Source organism: Monodelphis domestica, chromosome 4, assembly GCF_027887165.1.
Source record: "Monodelphis domestica isolate mMonDom1 chromosome 4, mMonDom1.pri, whole genome shotgun sequence".
Lineage (NCBI taxonomy): Eukaryota > Metazoa > Chordata > Mammalia > Didelphimorphia > Didelphidae > Monodelphis > Monodelphis domestica.
Genome location: NC_077230.1, coordinates 375,719,542 through 375,728,398, shown reverse-complemented (window position 1 = coordinate 375,728,398; position 8,857 = coordinate 375,719,542). Strand labels below are relative to the sequence as shown.

The 8,857-nt window shown below is 40.9% G+C and overlaps 1 long non-coding RNA gene across 3 annotated transcripts; it reads right to left on the bottom strand.

The window, feature by feature from the left end:
- Positions 1–1,149: 1,149 nt before the first annotated feature.
- LOC103101244 (uncharacterized) lies at positions 1,150–8,632 on the bottom strand. Of its 3 annotated transcripts, XR_008911503.1 has the most exons (4): positions 7,658–8,631; positions 6,190–6,340; positions 2,840–2,986; positions 1,150–2,177 (listed from the first exon to the last, which is right to left on the bottom strand). It is a non-coding gene; the product is annotated as an uncharacterized LOC103101244 (long non-coding RNA). The 3 variants fall into 3 exon arrangements; XR_466858.2 differs by having other exon boundaries at positions 1,150–2,986; positions 7,658–8,632; XR_001622567.2 differs by having other exon boundaries at positions 1,150–2,986; positions 6,194–6,340; positions 7,658–8,629.
- Positions 8,633–8,857: the final 225 nt, after the last annotated feature.

Sequence of the window (8,857 nt, the reverse complement as noted above, 5' to 3'; positions counted from 1 at the left end):
GAAAAAAATCCCTCTGCCTTCTTCCCTTGCAGGATCTGCAGTCCTCAGTTACCCAATCCTCTTCTAATCCCGGGAAATCCATGTGCCTGGCCAGGGGCTTCTTGGACCAGGCATTGTCTCTAAGAATTATTTAACTTCTTAGGGTATTTTGTATTTTTTTTTCTCTAGATAAGATGCCGCATTCTCACTCTTTGAGTTGCCCTTTGATCCCTAATTAGCAAATTCTGGTTAAAGCTTGTCTGTAAAATGATGGGGTCAGACTAGGTCTTGTCTAGGATCTCTTCCAGCTTTAAATGCACTGATCCTAAAACCTGTATAAAGTGATACTGAGAGAAAAAAAAACAGAAGCAAGAAAACAATATCCACAATGACTACAACAATGTAAATCAAAATAACAATGAAAATAAAGCTGAATGTGGTGTAATTATCATGACTAATCTTGTCTGGGAAAAAGATGAAGAAATGCTCGCCTTTCTTTCTTTGAAGTAGGGAGCTATAGGTGTGGAATGTTGAATATGCTCTCAATAAATCAGCAATTGTTTTCCTTCCTTCCTTCCTCCCTCCCTTCCTTCCTTCCTTCCTTCCTTCCTTCCTTCCTTCCTTCCTTCCTTCCTTCCTTCCTTCCTTCCTTCCTTCCTTCCTTCCTTCCTTCCTTCCTTCCTTCCTTCCGTCCTCCCTCCTCCCTCCCTCCCTCCCTCCCTCCCTCCCTCCTCCCTCCCTCCCTCCCTCCCTCCCTTCCTTCCTCCCTTCCTTCCTTCCTTCCTTCCTTCCTTCCTTCCTTCCTTCCTTCCTTCCTTCCTTCCTTCCTTCCTTCCTTCCTTCCTTCCTTCCTTGTCAAAAGGGTCCCTTCCCCCACAAGGAGATCTGGCTTTTCTCAAAGTCTTTTGGTCATTACATCCCTATCCCTGATGGAATAGGGTCCTTTGCAGAAAGGTACATACCATATAAAGTAATAGGCATCATGTACAGGATAGTTAATTTTTTTCCTCCACCTCAGAAATGCTTTAAAAAGACACAAAAGCCCTTAATGGCAACTATTTAAAACATAAACTATAACCCATACCTTCTATTATAGTAAAAAGGGAAGTTTCTCTAGTTGAGGAAGGGTATATTCAGAACTTATGGTGATATAAAAACAAAAGACATATATACAATTTTATCTTTTAATTGCCATTATTTTAGATTTCCCATCATCAAAGGCAATTGATTAGAGGTGGGATTTGAACTCAGTTCCTATGAACTCTTTACACTATTCTGGGCAATTTGTCTGTATACAGTCTGTATTGGTCTTTAGCTCCTCCCATCTCAAATCTGTTTTCATATTGCCTTAGATCTCTCCCCTGGGCAAGATAAAATCATCTTTGACAAGATGTTGGGGGACATTATATGGGAATTTGTACTTGGAAGGAGGAGCCAATAATTGAACTCAAGGAATAAATCACTTTTGGTGGAATTACTGGTAGAATTTCAGGCACCAGTGAGAAGTGATAGGTAGAAAATATGGGGACCAATGAGGATGAGTTTTTGAGGGTGGTCCCCTTGCCCTCCACCTACTCTCTCTGCCTGAAGGAAAGCTAGACCCTCAAAGGACTTAACAGAAGCAATGGTATTTAATTTCCTAATGACTTTTTTGAGAAGCCAGAGATGGCTCCATATTTATTTCCAAAAGTGTCTTTCCTCACCTTGCATGTTGTCTCCTTGATGAGATTAAAAGGCCTTAGTGTCAAAAGTCTCTGAGATAAATGTGCTGTCATTGGTCTTCCCAGGGTAGGCTCTGAAGTGGAAACTTCCCTTGGACAAAGCAGAGGGAGGTGGCAGCTGTCTGGGGACAAATGGACAGCCTGGCCTTGTACTGGCCCAAGCCCTTGGGTACCAGTGGCGTGAGGCCCTGGCCCTGGCATGTCAGTTAGAGATTTATATGGTCTCTGGATGCCCCTGCAATAGCCTGGGTAAATTCAGGGAGCAGTCTCTGCAAGAACAGAGGGGAGTGCTATTTTTAAAAAAGAAAAAAGAAACCGAAGGAGGACTATGTTGCTCCAAAAGGATGATTCTGCAATGAATTCCAAACTGAATGAGACCTTGGATTGCTTGAGTAGGTAGAGCAGGGGATCATGTTAATGGCTCGTGTTTCTATATCATTCCACCTATGTTTTCTTATTTGATGTTCAATGTCAAGCCTGTGAGGGAGGAATTATGCCTCTTTTACTGATGAGGAAATGAAACAGGGCTCAAAAAAGGTTAAACTCTTCTCTATTTTGACCAGCATTTAGAACAATCCTTCACGCATGGTGAGATCTTAATAAATGGCTGTTTATGAGGAACAAAACTAATGCCAAGAGAGTTTAGGTAACTTGCTCAGGTTCACACAGCTAAGGAATTTCTGAGATAAGATTGGAACTCGGGTCTTCCTTATGCCAAGCCCAGTGCTCTGTTTACTGTACTGAATTGTCCCATATTGCCTAATTTCAGGAAGATACTCTGTGTAACATTTATAGATTTGTATACAGGATGAGACAGTGTCAATGAGTTGAGATGGGAATATTCACATTGGTGAAATGATGAATCCATTGATGGATCACCAATTCATTCAAAGCCCAATAGATTTAGAGCTGGAGGGGATCTTTGAGGGTATTGAGTTCAACATTTTTGGATCCAGCTCACATCACACCGATTCTGACCATAATGGTCTTATAGCCCTCTAGCCCTTTTGATAATAACAGGAATAAATAGTCTCAGTCCTGAGAAGGTACCTGGTTATAGGACCAATCTTTGATGACTTGAAAAGAGAACAGGGGGATGATGAGGTTGTTGGGTTTGGGGGGGGGGCAATGGTACTGACCTCAGATGGAGGTGCTGAGTACCACAAAAATGGGGGCTGCTGAGCAAAGGCTTTGGATCAGACTGGTGGAACCAAGAGTGTTTAAAGCCTTCTGTCCCCAGGATGTCATATTTCTTCCTAAGCCGATGCCTTGGGACCTCATCTTGCCTGGAATAAAGAGAGGAGCAGATGAAGGGATCTGATCTCAAAGGCTCTGTATTCTATTGGCAGACTTTCTTTCCTCCCATCTATACTTCATAAATCAGGGCAAATTAAACTGTGATTGTCGATCCCCCCCCCCACTCCTGCCTAGGGTGGCCTTAATCTGTCATAAGCAGCCTTGGACAGTGCTAATGAGAAAAACAGGCTGTCCAGCTTCTCCCTCAGAAGCTCTTCAGTGATGATACTGAGACCTCTACTTCATTCATTCATTCCTTCACTCAAAATAAGTTTTATTTTTAAAATTTTATTTTTCTTCAAATACATGTATAAACAATTTCCAACATTTTCTAAAGAATATTGAGTGTCAAATTCCCTTCCTCCCTCACTCTCTCCACCCTAACTCTCCACTCCCCTTGAAATGGTAAGCAATTTAATATAGATTTTACATGTACAATCATGTAAAATTCAAAATAAGTGTTAGTGATTATTTTTTATGTCTCAGACCTTCCTAAATGTCCTCTCCTCCCTGCAACAACTCCCACTCACAAATATCTGTTTTACCAAGTTCTCTGTTTTACCAAAGGAAAATAATTAAGCAAAAAACAATCAATATAATAATCAAATCTGACTGTGTGTGTAACATTTTGTCCTAGTGATCTCCCATCCTTCCTCGGGAAAGGGGATTTATACTTCATTATCTATTCTCATGGACCACAGTTGGTTTTTCAATTAAGCAGATTGTATCTTTTTTTGAGGGAAGAAGGGAGACTCTTTCTTTACATTATTACCATCATTATATCTATTGATGGTGGCCCAGTGGCTAGAGTGCTGAGCCTGGAGTCAAGAAGATTCATCTTTGTGAGTTCATATCCAGGCTTAGATGCTTATTTAGCTGTGTGACCCTGAGCAAGTCACTTAATCATTTTGACTTAGTTTTCTTAGCTGTGAAAAATGAACTGGAGAAGGAAATGTCAAACCACTCTAGTATAATTGCAAAGAAAATTCCAAATGGGATCATGAAGACTTGGATATGACAGTAACAACTGAATGATATTCTATAGTTATTTGTAATTCTGCTTATAATTACTTGCATTCCTTTGCCTAAATCATCCCATGTCTCTCAGAATTCTTCCTATTCTTCATTTAAAACAAGAAATTCCTCCATTCCTTCCCATCCATATTCCAGAAAGGCATTTCTTCTAACAAAGAATTTTTTAAAAAACAGTAAAAAAAAGTTTAGCAAAATAAATCAACACATTGAAAAAGTCTGACACCATTTGGAGTGATTCACACCTAAAATCCTTCACTTTTGCAAAGAAGAGGTGGGGAGATACCATCTAATGTCTCTTCTTTGGAATCAAGTTGGATCATTATAATTTTATAGCCATCAGATCGAATTGCTTCTTTTTTTTTTTCCTCTTTAATGACTGTTGTAGTCACTGCTTTTGTCTTTCCCTGGGTCTACTTATTTCACCCTGCATTTGTTCGTTTATTCATTCATTGTGCACTTTTTTGTGCACATTTGCATTGTGAGCATTTATTCCTTCACTGTGTACTTATTCATTCATTGCATTTATTCATATGCTTCTCTGGATTATTCACACCCATCATTTCTTACTGGATAATAACATTCCATTCTATTCCTGGACCATTCTCTTCCCCTAATCTGTTGTTTCTCAAATGATGAACACTCACTTTGTTTCCACATTTCTTTTTTTGCTACTGTAAATATTTGGGGTATATTGGCCCACCCTTTCTGTCTCTAACTTCTTTGCAGCTCTTCTTTATTTCTATCTCTAGCTTCTTGGCAGGGCTACTCCCAGGAGTGACACCGTAAAGAGACAGGCACTACTGGGGTTGCTACCTGTTGTGTTCATAGGAGGAAAGAAGAGTCACAGAAGGTCAGAGATGAATTAAACATTAGAGATCATCTCCTCCAATTACCTTGATTTAAAGAAGGAAGAAAAAGAAAGCAGAGAAGCCAAGTCCCTTCCCAAAGTTACCCAGGAGGTTAGACTTAAGATAAGAGCCCAAGTCTCTGACTCTCTCAGAAGTAATGCTCCTTCCTTGGTTATTGCATTTATATGTATGTATGTGTGTGTGTGTGTGTGTATATATATATATATATATATATATATATATATATAATATTCAATTTAATTCAATAAGCACTCATTAAGGGTTTTCTATATGTCAGGGAAGCTAGGTAGAACCCTGGATCTAGAGCCAGAAAGACCAGAGTTCAAATCTGGCCTCTGACACATTAGTTATATGACCCTGGGCAAGTCACTTTTCCCTGTTTGCCTCAGTTCACTCATCAGTAAAATGAGCTGGATAAAGAAATCACAGACAATTACAGCATCTTTACCAAGAGAACCCCATTGACAGTTGGTCCACGGGATCCCAAAGAGTTGGACATGACTGAACAACAATACCATATATCAGGCACCATGATTGGTACTGGGGCCAAAAGTAAAAAAATGAAGCAATCCCTTCCTTTAATGAGTGTGGGGTAAGGGAAATAATAACTTAGGATTGTAGATTTAGATCTGGAAAGAACCTCAGATATACTTAATTAAGTAAATGACCAATATGTTCAAAATAAATACTAAATAATTGTCTAGGGCTTTTGTAGAACTGACCTGAGCCTTACCAGTAATCTCTGGGCAATGCCCAGGGGAAGCCAGTGGGGTGGGATATCCATAAAAGATAATAGAGACTTGCCAATCCTCCAATTTGATCCTGGCTTTGCCATCAATTTGCCTGGTGACCTTATTTCTCTTCTCTTCCTTGCTTCCGTTTCCCCTTCAGAATAATACAAGCTCTGGAGTGTGTGCCAGAGCCAGCTTATACTGACTCACAAAAAGTGATGACTAATTTTTCAGTGATTGATAAAATTTACAAATTGGAAATCAGCAAATGCTACAAATCATGTCTGGATTTATTGTTTTGCTGATTGTCTAAACTGCATAAAGCAATTGAGAAAATATTGACAGAGCACGTTAAATTTAAACTTGTTCTTGCACCATGTATACACTTCTTCTTTTTCTTTTCAGGAGAGCTGGTTGTTAAATATTTACAAGCACAACATTAGGAAGGTTTCTTCAAGCTCTAATTTCAATGACTTTATGATGATTTCAATCCTGGGAAGTCCAGCTTCTGATATGGACAAACCAGGGACATGCCAGGGGACTGGGGACAAAACTTACCTACCTCTTGTGGATTTAGGGTCACAAGAGTCACAAGAGAGGCATCCTCTTATATCCTGAAATGCCTCCTGGACCTGGCTGGCTTCTATCTGCAATGCCAACACTAGCTCTTCTTTTCTCCTTGTTAAAGTGCAAGTCAGCTCTTCCTTCCCTAGACATTAAAGTTTCATAGTCACTTACACTGCTCATTTCTTCTGTTGTCCTGTTCTATGCTGCCTGGGGCCTTTGCTTACACTGCTCTTTGTCACTTAAATGTCCTCCCTTCAATCTCTGCTCTAGAAATATTTCTTATTCTTCAAAGTCCAGCTGAAATGTCCCCTACTCCATGAAGTCTTCCTTGCTCCATTTAATTGGAAGTGGTCTTTCCCTTTTCTGAATTCACAAAGAACTGATCAGTATACTGGAGTCAAAAGAAATCTGAGCTTGGATATGGCCTGAAGTTTGAATTTTTTTTTTTTGCTTTTCTACTTAAGTGACCTTGGGCAAGTCATTTGGCCTCTCCTAGTCCCCATCTCTCAATTGTAGAATGAGGTTGTTCTTTTTCAGTTGCTGAGTCATGTCCAATTCTTCAGGACCCTATTTGGGATTTTCTTGGCAAAGATACTGGAGTGGTTTGCTATTTCCTTCTCCAGCTCATTTTATAGATGAGGAAACTGAGGCAAACAGGGTGAAGTGACTTGCCCAGGGTCACACAGCTAGTAAGTATCTGAGGCTAGATTCGATGATTACAGACCCAAGTCATCTATCCGTTGGGCCACCTAATTGCCCATACAATGAAGAGATTGGCCAAATGGGTGCCCCCTTCTAGCCTTAAAGCTATGATCTTAGTATCTCTCCATGTCCTGTTCAAGTCTCTTCTTTAGAACCATCTTTGGGAGGTGTTGCCTGGATGTAAGCATTTTTCTTATCTGTTTTGCTGGATTATAAGCCCCATGAGGTTGAGGATAGTACTGTTCATCGTTGTGTGTTCATCAGCATTAAGTACCTAGCACACACAGTAAGAACTTAAGAAATAAAAATTAATAAACAAATGAAACCTTGCTTTGCATTCTAACTTTGAATCTTAAGTACCTGTGGAATCACTGCCAATTCCTCACTTGTCTTATCATCTGTAAAATGGGCATACCATCTGTCTAACCCAGATTTTACTGAAAGACCTTCCATATTAGAATCAGTACTATGCATTAGAGCCATAAGGGCTAGGCAGTAGTTGTTAAGTGACTTCCAGAGGGTCACACAGTGAAATAAAAATATTAATTTGGAGGAATTTAGGATGGAAAATGCATAGGGATTAACATATAAATATTTTTCTTTTATTCCACAGAGATTAGAGGTTTGGGAAAGGAGGGAGGGGGAGAAGGAGGTCTTACAACTTAACCCTTTAGTTTAAAACTCCTAACTAATAATCCTATCTTATCTTATCCTAAACTCCTAAGGGCCAGTCCAACAGAAAGTTCAGAGATCTTACATATAGAGTCTTTTAGCAAGGAGAGGTTGGAGTCCTAGATGGTCCAGAGAATGGCTGGAACTCCCAATATTGCCCCTTAGTCCACCTAAGGGTATTGAAAAACTCCTATCCACCCCTGCTTCAGAGGGATGTCCACAAGAACACCGATCAGCCACCTCCACCTTCTTTGGTAGCTGCCAACCCCCGAGAGAGACTAGTAAACTGTCTCTCCAACTGTTTGGAATCTTACCCCTGCCAGCTCTGAAGATTCTCTGCCTGTCAATCACAGCTAGGGAGTGTGTGAGATCAGATTTGTAACCATGGGGAAATATTCTAAGTAAAAAAGAAAAGAAAACCCCTATCCTGTTTGCCTCAGTTTCCTCATTTGTCAAATGCGCTGGAGAAGGAAATGGCAAACCACTCCACTATCTTTGCCCAGAAAATCCCAGATAGGGTCTCTAAGAGTTCAAAGGACTGAACAACAAAAGGGAACTTGCAGGAGGCAAATGGAGATGAGTACCTGTGGACAGCTCCTGATCTCCCAGCCTTTCTTTGAGCTCATTCCTACCATTGGTGATGGATTGCTTTGGCAAGCCAGGAGACCATCTATCAGTCTCCACCTCAGTTCTCAGTGCTTACCTCTCTCCTCAAAGCTCCTCCACACTCTTCCTCTCTTGCAGTCTCCAGGGCTCCCATTAGCATGCCTGCACTGACTCTAGTAGGATACCCAGCTGGGCCCCCAACGGGAATGGGGACAAAACTACTCCTCACTTGTTATCTTGGGCTAATCAGAGGATTTTTCAAGCCTGGCTTTTTCTGAGGCTGCGGCTGTCAAGAACCCTTGTATGATCTTAAATGTATGCACAGGAGGATGCTTATTGGACTCAAGGCTTTCAAGTTGTATTTGTTCTATGGAGAGCCAAATGCTTTTTTGTCATCTAAGGAGAGGAGGGGGTGGTGCTCATCCTCCCTATACTTTTCTATGTGTGTGACTGTGTGACTACGAGGATGTGTTTGCGAAAGTCTTCCTGCTTCCTTTTTGGGGTTGTCAAGGTAAGGCTATGTGGTCGGGTGGGGAGAGCTCAGGATCTGCAGCAGCAGGACTTAGGGTTGAGCTGCTCTGGACACCAGGTACTGGTAAGACTTTGGACAAGTCCCCTAACCGCTCTGGACTTTGATTTCCTGGCTCTTAGAATGAGTCAAGTTGTCCAGGACCGTCTC